This window comes from Nycticebus coucang, chromosome 24 (assembly GCF_027406575.1).
Source record: "Nycticebus coucang isolate mNycCou1 chromosome 24, mNycCou1.pri, whole genome shotgun sequence".
NCBI classification, from domain to species: domain Eukaryota; kingdom Metazoa; phylum Chordata; class Mammalia; order Primates; family Lorisidae; genus Nycticebus; species Nycticebus coucang.
The window spans coordinates 10,055,002-10,068,061 of NC_069803.1; the positions used below are offsets into that span (position 1 = coordinate 10,055,002).

Consider the following 13,060-nt stretch of genomic DNA (forward strand, 5'->3'; position numbering starts at 1 on the left):
CTCTATCTGTACAATGCAGTAATGATGCCTTGGGAACCATCTCTTTATCTCCTTCAAATACACACCCAACATTGTATATCAAAATGAATAGCCTAGAAATATAGGCAAAGAATTCACAACTTCAGAGTGACTGGGAAGCCTTTGAAGGGTTTTGAAATATTTCCAAATGTAACTTTTTACTCCAATTCTCACTCTATCTTTGCAAAGTAATTGTAACTTTTCCAAGCTCTGCAGCTGTATTAGCCATACCTTAATTGATTTGTTCAGCCAAAAATTATAGTTCAAGGGATCCTAGAACAAGGCTAGCTGATTCTAATATACTTAAATCCACTTTTACCTACATTATGCCTTATCTCCCCATATTTAAAAAATTGTATAATACTATTCACACAGGTAGGAATGTGTCAGCCACTCACAGACATCAACCATGATAAGGAGGTAGGTTAAAGTTCAACCAGTCCAATTCGTTAATAAATTCCTTTGTAAGTGAAATTAACTTTATCAGCGAGAGTGTTGATCTTGATAAGAGTCCTTTCATACACCTGATTTTTTTTTTTTTTATTGTTTAAGATAGCGCTTCTCTCCAAGGGAGCCTGCCCCTCAGCAGCTCCATCTACTACACCCCAGTCTCTACCTAAATGTCCTGAGAGTCTTGGAGAGTCACTGTCTGCACTAGAGGCCCACAAACCCTTGAATCCTGACTCTGCTGTTTCAGCTATTTGCTTCTCTGTAAAATGAGGATTATAATATCTATTACATCAGGTCATTCCTGTGAGGATTAAATGAGCCCATGGATGTAAAGTGTCCAGCCGATGTAGACTCTAGAAAATGACAGCTCTTTGGTTGCCACTGTCCCCTGACTCCCAGCTGCTACTGCTCCTCCCAACACAGCACAGGTGTCCCCAAACATCTCTGAATTCAGGCCAACTTTACTAAAAGAAAGGTTCATGCCAAAGGAACAGGTAATTTTTTACTATTTATTAATTACTGAATAGATAATTCTGAATTATCCCAGACTAATAGCACTTATAACTACAAGGAATAAACAAGACCAATAAAAATAGCATATTTCCATGGGTTTGAAACGTTCACCACACTGCTCTGAATTCACCTCCTTTCGTCCTTCTTTCTGGATTTTTCTATAGTACAGTAGACTCTGAACTAGGCTGGTGGGAGGCAGGGGGAAAAGAGGTATAAAGAAAAACAGGAAGGAATGGAATCCTACCAATCTGACAAGCAGAATTCTAAGAGGACTCACAAGATTCTCATCCCTGGTGCACCCACCCTGTAGGGGTGTAGTCATGAACATAAAGGGCTGTCATTCTTTGATTAGGTTATTAGTTGGATGAAATTGAGCTAATCAGGAGGGTGATTGTTTTGAGTGAGTTTGACATTATCATGTAAGTCCTTCAAAAGGGGATAGGAGGCTAAGCGTGGTGGCTTATGGCTATAATCCTAGCACCTGGGGAGGCCAAGGCAGGAGGATCACTTAAGGCCAGCCTGACCAACCTAGTGAGACCTGTCTCTACAGAAGATAGACAGATGAGCCCAGCATTGTGGCACATGCCTGTAGTCCTAGCTACTCATGAGGCTGAAGCAGGAGGATCTCGTGAGCCCAGCAGTTCAAGGCTGCATGAGCTAGGATCATTCTGCCGTACTTCACCCTGGGTGACAGAGTGAGACTATCTGTAAAAAGTAAAAATTTAAAAATAAATACATAAATAAGGGCATGGGCCTCTCCTGAAGATAAAGCCTGCTGGCTTTGGAGAAGCAGCTGTCAGGCAAGGTCAGAGAATGGCCCCTAGGAGCTTTAAGGTACCCCTGGCTGACAGGACATTCAGAAAAGAGAGGTCTCAATCCTACAACCACCAAGAACTAACCCTGCCCACAACCTGAATGGGTTTGGAGGACAACCCTAAGCTCCAGATTAGAACACAGGCCATCCACACTTTGATTTCAGTCTCTGGAGATCCTAAGGAGAAGACTCAATTCTGCTGTGTCCAGACATTCTACCTACAGAACTGTGAGCTAATGTGAAAAATGGGTAGCGTTTCCAGAGGCTAACACTGAATTGGGTTGGGCAATTTGTTACACAGAAATAGTAAGCTAATGCAGTTATAGGGGACATATTTACATAATGTCCCAGACAACAGGGTGTCCGGAGGGGGAGTGACAGGAAGAAGGTTTGGAGTCTGTGATAACTGTATGTGCAGTGCAACTTCCCGACTCTCCAGATCTCGGAGGTCATTTCACTTTCCCCAAGTTTACTTTCTCCATCTGAAAAATGTGAAGCTGAGCCCTGATCAAGGTTACCTCCAAACAGCATTCAGACTCAAAAGGTCGTCTGACATTGTGTTTTCCTTCCTGGGTTATAAAAACTCTTAGTTTTTGAAAGGCTAAACCGAGGCACGTGGAGACGGAGAAGCTGTCCCCAGGACCAGATGCTCACACCTTGCTCCTGTGTTGGTGGACCGTCTGGCCTCTGTTTCTCTCAGTGTCAGCCACTCACAGACATCAGACGGACTCCAAGGAGGATCATGAGCCTTTTCCACAGGTCCAAGGAGGACCTGAAGGATTGTGGCCTTTTTTCTATTTCTGGAGGGTTGCGGTTTGTTTTTATATCTCACGGGGATATTTCTGGTATTTGTTTTCTGCCAAAATAATCAGTCCAGCATGAAGACGAATGCTGCATAAACTCTGATGCACGTTCACGGCAGATAGAAAGAATTTTTCCATAAATAACAACAATTTAACGCAAAAACATATCACAGCCTAAGGATTCATTAGGGAAATGTGTACATGTTCCTGAGGAAGGTCCATGGTCCTGAAGCAGCAAAGTTTTTGGCACAGAAAAAAGATGTCCTCAAATGTGCTGTTTTTGCTCTGGGACATAAGTTTTTATCTGTGGATCTGTACACATAACCCAAACAGAAACCTCTTAGGAGAAAGAAAAACAGTCAAATGTTTCGAGTCCACAAAACCAGCTGGAATGAAATTACAGCTATGCAGTTTAGAAAAAAATTAAATGAACCTTAAACTTCAGATTCCTACCCTTGCAATAATCCTGCCCAAAGCCCATCGCTAATTTTACATTAGTAATTTTCTACTTTTTTTTTTCTAAAAAAAAGCATTTCCAAAATTCGCTTCCCTATTTCAAGGAGTTGATAGCCAGTTTATAGTTTGAAGAATCTAGTAAAAATGCAGGAAAATTTACCCACTGGAGTTTGCTATACTGACATTTGACTAGCTGTTTTTGTTGTTATTGTTCTTCTTTACCTTTCTATCTGCGTAGGGTTTTTGCATTATCTACCCTGAATAATTTAGAACACACTCCCATTCCCACTGTAGAAATCATCTTCTCATTACCATGCTTTTTGCTTGAGGATTTATTTATTTATTTATTTTTTTAGAGACAGAGTCTCACTTTGTCGCCCTCAGTAGAGTGTCCTGGCATCACAGTTCACAGCAACCTCCAGTTCTTGGACTTAGGCGATTCTCTTCCCTCAGCCTCCCCAGGAGCTGGGACTACAGGCGCCCACTACAATGCCCGGCTATTTTTTTGTTTTGCAGTTTGACAGGGGCTGGGTTCGAACCTGCCACCCACAGTATACGGGGCTGGCACCCTGCCCACTGAGCCAAAGGCGCCACCCCCCTTTGTTTTATTTTTTTGAGACAGAGTCTCACTATGTCACCCTTGGTAGAGTTCTGTGGCGTCACAGCTCACAGTAACCTCAAACTCTCATGCTTAATCAATTCTCCTGCCTCAGCCTCCCAAGTAGCTGGGACTACAGGCGCCTGCCACAATGCCCGGCTATTTTTTGGTTGCAGCTGTTATTATTGTTTAGCAGGCCCGTTTGGGCTTGAACCTACCAGCTTTGGTGCATGTGGCTGGCACCCTACACACTGAGCTATAAGCGCCAAGCCTTGCTTGAGGACTTATAAAGCTACTTCAAGGATTTCTAGGAAAGAGGCATGTCGCTGGTAAAGAGAATGTCCACTTTCTGTGGTCATGCATATGACATCTGTTTGCTCACTGCCACTGTGACAGGGTCAAAATTACAGTTTTGTTTCCATAAAAACGATACGGAGTTCAAAAATATTTAGTATTTTTAACATGACTCTTTGTCCTAACCTTTCTGCCTTACATGGAAAGTTCTAGAAAATAAGGATCATGCCTGATTATATTGCTAACATATCCCTGGTCAAAGCCCCATCTGGCTTCTTGACATTAGGTGCATGTTAACTTACACATAACCACATGATACATTCTTTGAGAACAGATTTCCTGATATTAGAATCTTTATACATAGTATCTTTCATGGTACTGAATATGATGTTTTTACCTAGATAAACTAAAATTTTGAGTGGACAATAAAGGAGTCTATTTCCTAGGTTTAGTTAATCAACAGTACTCAATCTTAATAGGTCTAAGAGTTTTCCCTTTATAATTGCTAAATGTATTATTTTTAAGACAGTAATTTTCTAATAAGTGTTAAGAATTTGAATGACAATAAAACAATATTTATTCAAAAGATATTGTCTCAGCTTCTCTCTGATCCTAAAACAACCTGTTCTGTGATTATTTCAAAGGAGGTAAATAACACACAGTTAATTATTGAAATTAAATTGACTAAGATAAATTAATCTAGACAAAACACTTAACTAGTTGCCCAGTGCACCTAAAATTACATAACATTCAGAGATCTTTTATAATAGCTACATAACTAATTGAAATCACTTTTTTCGTACTTAAATTTTTAGTTTCATATCCTGATTACATGCTGTTTCCAAACGGAGGAGACTACATTTACATTTGTAAGATTATACTTTCAAGGTCAAACTCTTAGCAGTAACGTTTTCTGTTGCAGTATTGTTGGTAATGACGTCTTCAAATGTTATTATCTTAGGAAATTGCATATTTCTTCTATTGTTGGTATACATACATTTATATATACACAAGAAAACACTTATTATTACCACAAACATTGTGGACCTTAATTATGAAAGATAAAAAATGTTAAATGTGGAAGCAGAAGCATTTTTTCCCTTTTTGTTTGGGGCAAGTTTTTGGTTTATTTGGGTTTTTTTTTGTTAGCACCATCAGCAAGTCATGTCAACAGGTAGTAAACTAAGGCATAGGTTATAGCTACAAAATGCCGAACATAAAAATGGAAATTTAAAAAAAAATAAATAGCAACTTAAAGAAATATTTTTTCCACACCTTAGAAATTTATCCACTAAGTTTGCCTTTTAGGAAAACTAAACAAATTTATGCACAAATTGTATGTTTCTTACGGCATTTTAAACATTAAAATTTTAGCATAATCATGAATGAATTATATCTGGTCATGAGTTGGGATTTTTTGGGGAGACCTTCCGGATACAAGCCTTTAAAAACAATTCTCAGCAAAATCTCTATTAATACATAATTAAATGAGCTCATCGTGAGTTATAAGAATGAGGATTCCCTAAAGAAATAATGTGCCTGGAGAAAAAAAACTGTAATAAAAATAGCATTACCTACAATGTCAATTATGATTTAGAAAATCATGTATCTTAAATAAAGCAAATGTTTCCATAAGAGAAATTCTAATACCATTAGAGCAGCTTCATAAACACAGCTGTTTTCATCTTACTTAGAGAAATAGTATTTCTCCAAGTTCGTTTAATTGCATTTCAAGTGAAAATATGTTTTGTTCTCATTGAGTGTCATCTTAATATGTAATAGGAAGTTGTAGGTACTTTGAAATAATGGTGCCTTAACTGCAAAGATATTTTTTGCGGGGGGAAAGCAAGCATTTTAAAAAGACTTACAGCACCTATTACCTTTAATCAGGCAGAAAGTAAAATCTTGATTCCTTCTGATGTATAGGAAGAGTGGCTATAAGCCAAGTGAACTTGTGGACATGTTTGAAGAATCACTGGTGAACTTTACTTTGATAAACAAAGCTCTTATTCTTGAGAATCTGGGTGACTTACTGGTACCATGTTGAATCAAGGGTCTGCTTGCCTTATGCATATGTGATCTCCAAAAAAGAGAATGTTTATTGCTTACTGTGTTAATGGATTATTGATAGAAACCATAAATTCTAGTATTCTTCGGGAGCTTCCTGGTTCTTACTTTTGGCCCAGGGTAATAATTAATAGCAGCTGCCTTCACTCTCAAACATGCTTGTGTGGTGCCTACAAGTACTCTATGAAGCAGAGATTTTATTTTGTACTTTTATCGTTTTATAGATGCATGAAATAAAGTTGAGAATTTTGAAAGTCTATACCTTAAAAAGCTACATAAGAGCATCTATATATAATACCCTAAGTAATACTAAAAATACCGTTTCAAAAGATGCAAAAGTTTTTAGGTATTTGAGCACACGGTATCATTTGATATAGCCACAATGACGTCTGAAAATGGATTTTTCATTCAACTTGCATAGTTTCCCTTTTTTCAATTCTTCTTTTATTACTTTGGCTGAAAATCTTGGCAAAGAAACAGTAAGAAACTTTGCTTTTCTTGACCCGATTATCAGAGCAACCATTTCTCTAAAAGAAATAAATATTTAATTAACTAAAAACAAACAAACAAACTACAAACATACAAGTGGATAAAAAACAGTGACTTTGTTGGAATTATTTTAAGTGTCTAAGATTTCATTGCCCTTAATTAGGAAAACTCAGTGTCCAGCACAGTATAGGGTCTTCTCAATTTCCTTCTTTTTCCCTTTTTCTACATTTTTAGTTTTTAGAATTTGCATTGGAATCTCATGGTCAATATTTTCATGGTTTTCTCATTTCTACCAAATTGTAGTGAGCATCTCCCAAATACAACTTTTAAGCCCCAAATGCCCAATTGTTATTAATAGGTTGTTTGTCTTCGGAATATAAGAATACTTACTAATTAGAATAAAATGCCTAACTTTTCTAGAACTACTTTATTCAAAGTATTATCTGTGGATCTGGTTACCAAAATCTCCCTTTGTGTAATAAAGGTAAAACTGAGGAAGAGGACAAAGGAATGGAGGGGTGAATCACTTCTAACTGAGAGACACAAGGACCTGTAAACCCAAGTATGTGATTATAAAAAGCATTTTCAGCTTATACATTAAACACCTTAAATTTTTTTTTTCTTGAGACAGAGTCTCAACATGTTGCCCCCAGTAGAGTGCTGTAGTGTCACAGCTCACAGTAACCTCAAACTCTTGGGCTTAAGCAATTCTCTTGCCTCAGCCTCCCAAGTAGCTGGACTTGGGAGGGGCCGGCCACAATGCCCGGCTATTTTTTGTTGCAGTTGTTATTGTTGTTTAGCTGGCCTGGGCCGAATTCGAACTTGCCAACTTTGGTGTATGTGGCGGGTGCCGTAACCACTGTAGTATAGGCACCAAGCCAAACACCTTAATTCGTCTGAAGATGCTGTACAGGATGCCCGGCATAGCTACATTTTGGTCAACAATGAACAGCATAGATAATGATGGTCCCATAAGATCATAAGGGAGCTGAAAAGTTCCCATCACCTAGGGATGTCCTTGCCAGTTGTTACACAACAGTCCAGAGCCACATACGTGTTTGTGGTGACGCTGGTGTGAACCAACCGACTGTGTTGGCAATATGTGCAGAAGTACAGCACATATAACTATGTGCACCACACAACAGTTCATCATAATAATTAATGATTTACCTGTTTCTGATACTTTTTATCATTTACCTGTTTTACTGATTTACCTGTTTCTGATACTTTTAAAATTTATTTTAGAGTATAACACTACTTATATACATGTAAAAAGAAAGTTAACCATGAAACAGCATCAGGTGGGTCCTTCAGAAGGCATTCCAGAAGAAGGCATTGTTGTTGCAGGAGATGACAGGGGCACACCTGTCACCACCCTGAAGACCTTCTACCAGGACAAGACGTGAAGGTGGAAGACAGTGACCCTGACGGTCCTGAGCTGTGTAGGCCTAGGCTAATGTGTGTACTTATGTCTTCATTTTTAACAAAAAAAAGAGTTTCAGAAGTTAAAAAAAAAAAAGCAAAATTCAACAATAGAAAAATGCTTATAGATTACAGATATTAAGAAAGAAAATATTTTTGTATAGTTTTGTATAGCTATATACAACGTGTCTATGTTTTAAGCTAAGTGTTAACAAAAAAGTTAAAAAGTTAACCAAATGTAAAAGGAAGTTATACTACATAGTAAACTAGAGTTAACTTATCACTGAAATTTTTAACAAATTTAATGTAGCCTAAGTATTTGCAAACCCTATGAGCTCCATTCATAGTAAGTGCCCTATACAGATGTATCTTTTCTTTTTTTACCTTTTATACCGTATTTTTACTGTACCTTTTGTGCATTTAGATATGTTTAGATACACAAACACTTCCCGTTGTGTTACAGTCACCTACAGTATTCAGTAGAGTGACATGCTGTACAGGTTTGTAGCCCAGGAGCAGTAGCCTGTACCGTACAGCTTAGGCGTGCACTGGCTTTCCCTTCTAGTCTAGATAAATCACACAGCTGACTGTGTAAGCGCTGGACTATTCTACAAAGTTATACTTGTCATTCTTAAGTTTCAGTCATTTTTTTTTTTTTTTTTGAAACAAGAGTTTCACTTTGTCAACCCCGGTAGAGTGCCATGGAGTCAGCTCACAGCAACCTCAAGCTCTTGGGCTTAACCAATTCTCTTGCCTCAGCCTCCCAAATAGCTGGGACTATAGACGCCCACCACAATGCCCAGATATTTTTAAAGACAAGGTCTTGCTCTGGCTCACGCTGGTCTCGAACCCATGAGCTCAGGCAATCACTCGCCTCGGCCTCCCAAGTGCTGGGATTATAGGTATAAGCCACAGTGCCTGGCCTTGAAATTATTTTTAAAAAGGAAAAAAAAATAAAACAGTCAGCACATGCCATATCATGGCATGGCGGTTGATAAAATGCCAAATAAAGTGAAATGGAAAGCAGTTGTAAAAAACCCAAATTGTTACCTGGGCAGTGCCTATGGCTCAGTGGGTAAGGTGCCAGCCTCATATACCGAGGGTGGTGAGTTCAAACCCAGCCCCAGCCAACCCGCAACAAAAAATAGCTGGGCGTTGTGACGCGTGCCTGTAGTCCCAGCTACTTGGGAGGCTGAGGCAAGAGAATCACCTAAGCCCAAGAGCTGGAGGTTGCTGTGAGCAGTGACACCACAGCACTCTACCGAGGGTGACAAACTGAAACTCTGTCTCTAAAAAAAAAAAAAATAATAATTATTACTACATCCTTAAGAAATTCTTATTTTATGAAACATCAGTTTTATAAAACAGACTTCTGGAATAATAAAATTTCTTAAAGTAAAAAATAAATAGAGAGAGAAGACTGTGGCTGTCTGCCCGGCCTGGTGAGCGACCCCAGCCCTCGCCATGGCCCAGCAGAGAGCCCTGCCCCAGAGCAAAGAGACGCTGCTGCAGTCTTACAACACGAGGCTCAAGGACGACATTAGTCCATGATGGACAACTTCACTGAGATCATCAAGATGGAGGACGAGACCCAAGTGTCACGGGCTACTCAGGGTGAACAGGACAATTAATGGATGCACCGCGAGCTGCCAGCATTGTCCGGGCTGGCGAGTCCCTGATGAAGCTGGTGTCTGACCTCAAGCAGTTCTTGGTCCTCAGTGACTTCCCATCAGTGAACGAGGCCATTGACCAGCACAACCAGCAGCTGTGTGCACTGCAGGAGGAGTGTGAGCACAAGCTCATGGCCCTGAGTGACGAGGTCTCCATTGACCTGTACGAGCTGGAAGAAGAGATTATTCGTCCAGGTACAGATAGGGCTGGGCCCCACTTAGTAGGCCTGCCCACCTGGGCTCAGCCAAGACGTAGCCCCTGAAGGGCGTCTGTTTTTCCAAACCCTTGAGGATCTTGGCAGTGGAACTGTACAAGTCACAGCAGTGTGGGGTCCTGGGCCTTTCCCACAATGCAGTGTGATGGAATCACAGGACTTTTGTCACTTGGGGAGACCAAGTCTGGGGGGTGGGCACCTACCTGGCTTCTCCCCGAGGCCCTCAGCTGAGAGCCTCCTCCTGCCCACTGGGCCTTGCTGCTCCTCTTAGCCCTACAAGTCAATATTCAGACATTCTAGCCAAGGCTGACTGGCCCCTCTTGGGCACCCAGGCCATTATTTATGTTCAGGAAACGAGTGCCTGCCCAGGGATGCAATTCCATGTGGCTGTGACTGAACCCACAGTGTGGAGTCGGGGGACAGTCCAGAGGGAAAAAGCAGAGGCTTGGCGCTCGTAGCACAGTGGTTACTGTGCTGGCCACATGCACCAGGGTTGGTGGGTTCAAAACCGGCCTGGGCCTGCTAAACAACAATGACAACTGTAGCAAAAAAAAAAAAAAAAAAATAGCTGGGCATCTTGGCGGGTACCTGTAGTCCCAGCTACTCGGGAGGCTGAGGCAAGAGAATCGCCTAAGCCCAGGAGCTGGAGGTTGCTGTGAGCTGTGACACTATAGCACTCTACCGAGGGTGACATAGTGAGACTCTATCTCAAAAAAAAAAAGAAAGAAAAGAAAAGAAAAGAAAAGAAAAGAAAAGAAAAACCCCAGGAGAGAATGGCATATAAGCCAGGCCTCGGGGGTGTGGATCTCCAGCTTCTGGTCAGCTCATCCCCTTCACAGAGCTGGAGCCTCATGGGGCCACATAGAAGCCTAAAACCACATGAACTGAAGGGTCCCTGAGAAATAAGAGTCCAAGTACATTTATGTAGGAGGAAACTGAGGTTGGAAGCAGGCATTGTCCTTCTGCCTCCATTAGGTTAGGAAATTAAGATTTGGCCTGGCAGACCAGAGTCCACAGCCACCCTACCTCCTGTCCTGGACAAGCCTCCTTTCCTCCCTGGTTGTGAGTCGAAAATGCCATGCTCTGCCCTGCAGCCATGCTGGTGAGCCCAGATATCCTGAGCTGGCATGATCTGGGACTTGTTTTCCCAGGCTGGACTCAGTGTCACTGCCCAGCGGAAACAGTTCTAGAGTTTTCCATAGGATTCTGGGGCCATCTGTGGTCCCTGATACTCACCAGTTCAGCAGACAGGAGGCAGGTCTCCTACCTGCCAGGAGTCCTTGCAGACCCCTCCAGGAATGTGGCTCCATAGACTGGCTTGACTGTGCCTTGGACCAGGAGTTGTGGGGTGAGGTGTTGGGGAGACCCATCTATGGCCACGCAGAGGACCTGGGCAGGACCCAGGGTACCTGCATTCCAAACTTTCCCCATCCTCCCCAAGGGATTCTGTCCTGTTCACTCCAGCCACCCGAGGTGCCTCATGAAGGCTGCTGGCCCCACTCCGTCACACAGCTCCTAAGGCAGAGGCAGTTGGCCCCAAAGGAGGGTCACCCCCTGTGGCTCACGTGCTCCCCCTGCCCCACGTTCATTGCCCACTCCATGCTCACTCATTTGCTCTTTTTTTTTTTTTTTTTTGTAGAGACAGAGTCTCACTTTATGGCCCTTGGTAGAGTGCCATGGCCTCACACAGCTCACAGCAACCTCCAACTCCTGGGCTTAAGCGATTCTCTTGCCTCAGCTTCCCGAGTAGCTGGGACTATAGGCGCCCACCACAACGCCCAGCTAGTTTTTGGTTGCAGTTCAGCCGGGGCCGGGTTTGAACCCGCCACCCTCAGTATATGGGGCTGGCGCCTCACTCATTTGCTCTTTCTGGCTCTGCCTCTCCCTCTCCACTCTCCTCAGGGCACCATGGTGCCTGGTTGGTTCTGAGACTGGACACTGGGTTGACACTAAGGCAAGACCAAGGGAGGGGGTCAGGGCTGCCCTTTGCACCTTAGGACTGATGGGCAGGGCTCCCGAGTCATGACCACAATGGTGAGAGTGAGCTGCTTTCTGCGCCAGGCCCTGAGCCTTCACTCTTACCTAAGCTGCCCACGTTGGAGGTGGGGATACCTATTGGGGGCCTCCCGCTGGGGCAGGGAAGTGCAAGGGCCTGTGTTCCTAACCACTGCCCTGTTCAGGCTGAGTCTCAGGCAGGCACTGACCCAGAAATAAGACAGGGTCTCTGCCCTCAGGGAGCTTATTGCTAAGTGCAGTGACCCCAAAGACCTGTGAACTCCTGTAGCTGAGAAGGGGAGAGTAGCAGGCCCAAGTGGAAGCAGGGCAGGAAGGGCCTGCCGAGGTCACACAGCCTGCAGTGACTGGGCCAGGCTGGCTTCCTCCCTTAAGGAGGTGAGGGCAGCCCGCTTAGCCCCCATTTTAGCCCATCAAGTGGAGGAGGGGAAGCAGGCCTGGGCATGGGCCACGTTTCCTTAACTCTGCTTCTGTCTCGCTCCCTGGCTCTCCTCTATGCCTGCTCCTGTCTCACCCTGGGGTTTCTGGTGGCAGAAAAGTGCCAGCCTTTGCGAAGCTAGTGACCTGCCTCTTTGCGAAGCTTACTGGAGGCTGGACGTCGACACAGACTCTGCTGATGGCCTCTCGGCCCCTCTGCTGGCGTCCCTGGATCCCAGTGCTGGCCCCCTGCAGGCCACATCCCCTGCCCACTCCCACGCCAGTGGACCTGGGCCCACAGAGCCCGCCTGAGCCTTGGGGCTGCCCTCCCTCCCAGCCCTGGCTTCTCAGGAACCAAACCAGAGCTCCCTTGGGATGTGCACTGCGGCCTCACTCCCTTTAGCCCTGGTTCTCCCGTGGGGACTTCAAGACCCCAGAGCCACTGTGGCCTCCTTAGGAGCCTCATAAGCCCAGCCAGGATGGTTGAGAGAAGTTGTTTCTCCAGCTACTTCCAAGTGCCCATCCTTCCTCCAGGTACCTCATCTGCTGCCTTCCTGGCCAGCCAGGTGGAAGGAGGCTTCTGGGACAGGTCTGTCCTGCCAGGGACTTGAACAGTGGGGCAGGCAGGTTACCTAAGATGGGGGAACCTGATCTGAGCATGTTGTTTGAAATGGGGAGGGGCTCTGAGTGGACTGTGCTAGCCAAGCCTGTCTCCTTCCATTCAGCCAGGGCTCCTGGGCAAACGTCATGGTCCAGGGACTGCCCACTCATGCAGAAGCCTGCTGGGGGCTCCTTCCTTAACTTGCTGCCATGTACTTTCT

The 13,060-nt window shown here is 43.7% G+C and overlaps 1 protein-coding gene and 1 pseudogene across 1 annotated transcript in view; one reads left to right on the forward strand and one right to left on the reverse strand.

The window, feature by feature from the left end:
* NRG1 (neuregulin 1) overlaps window positions 1-13,060 on the reverse strand; it is a 1,208,564-nt gene that overhangs the window by 238,642 nt on the left and 956,862 nt on the right. The gene's annotated exons all lie outside the window — the stretch shown is intronic.
* On the forward strand, window positions 9,389-12,551 carry LOC128576380 (mediator of RNA polymerase II transcription subunit 22-like; annotated as a pseudogene).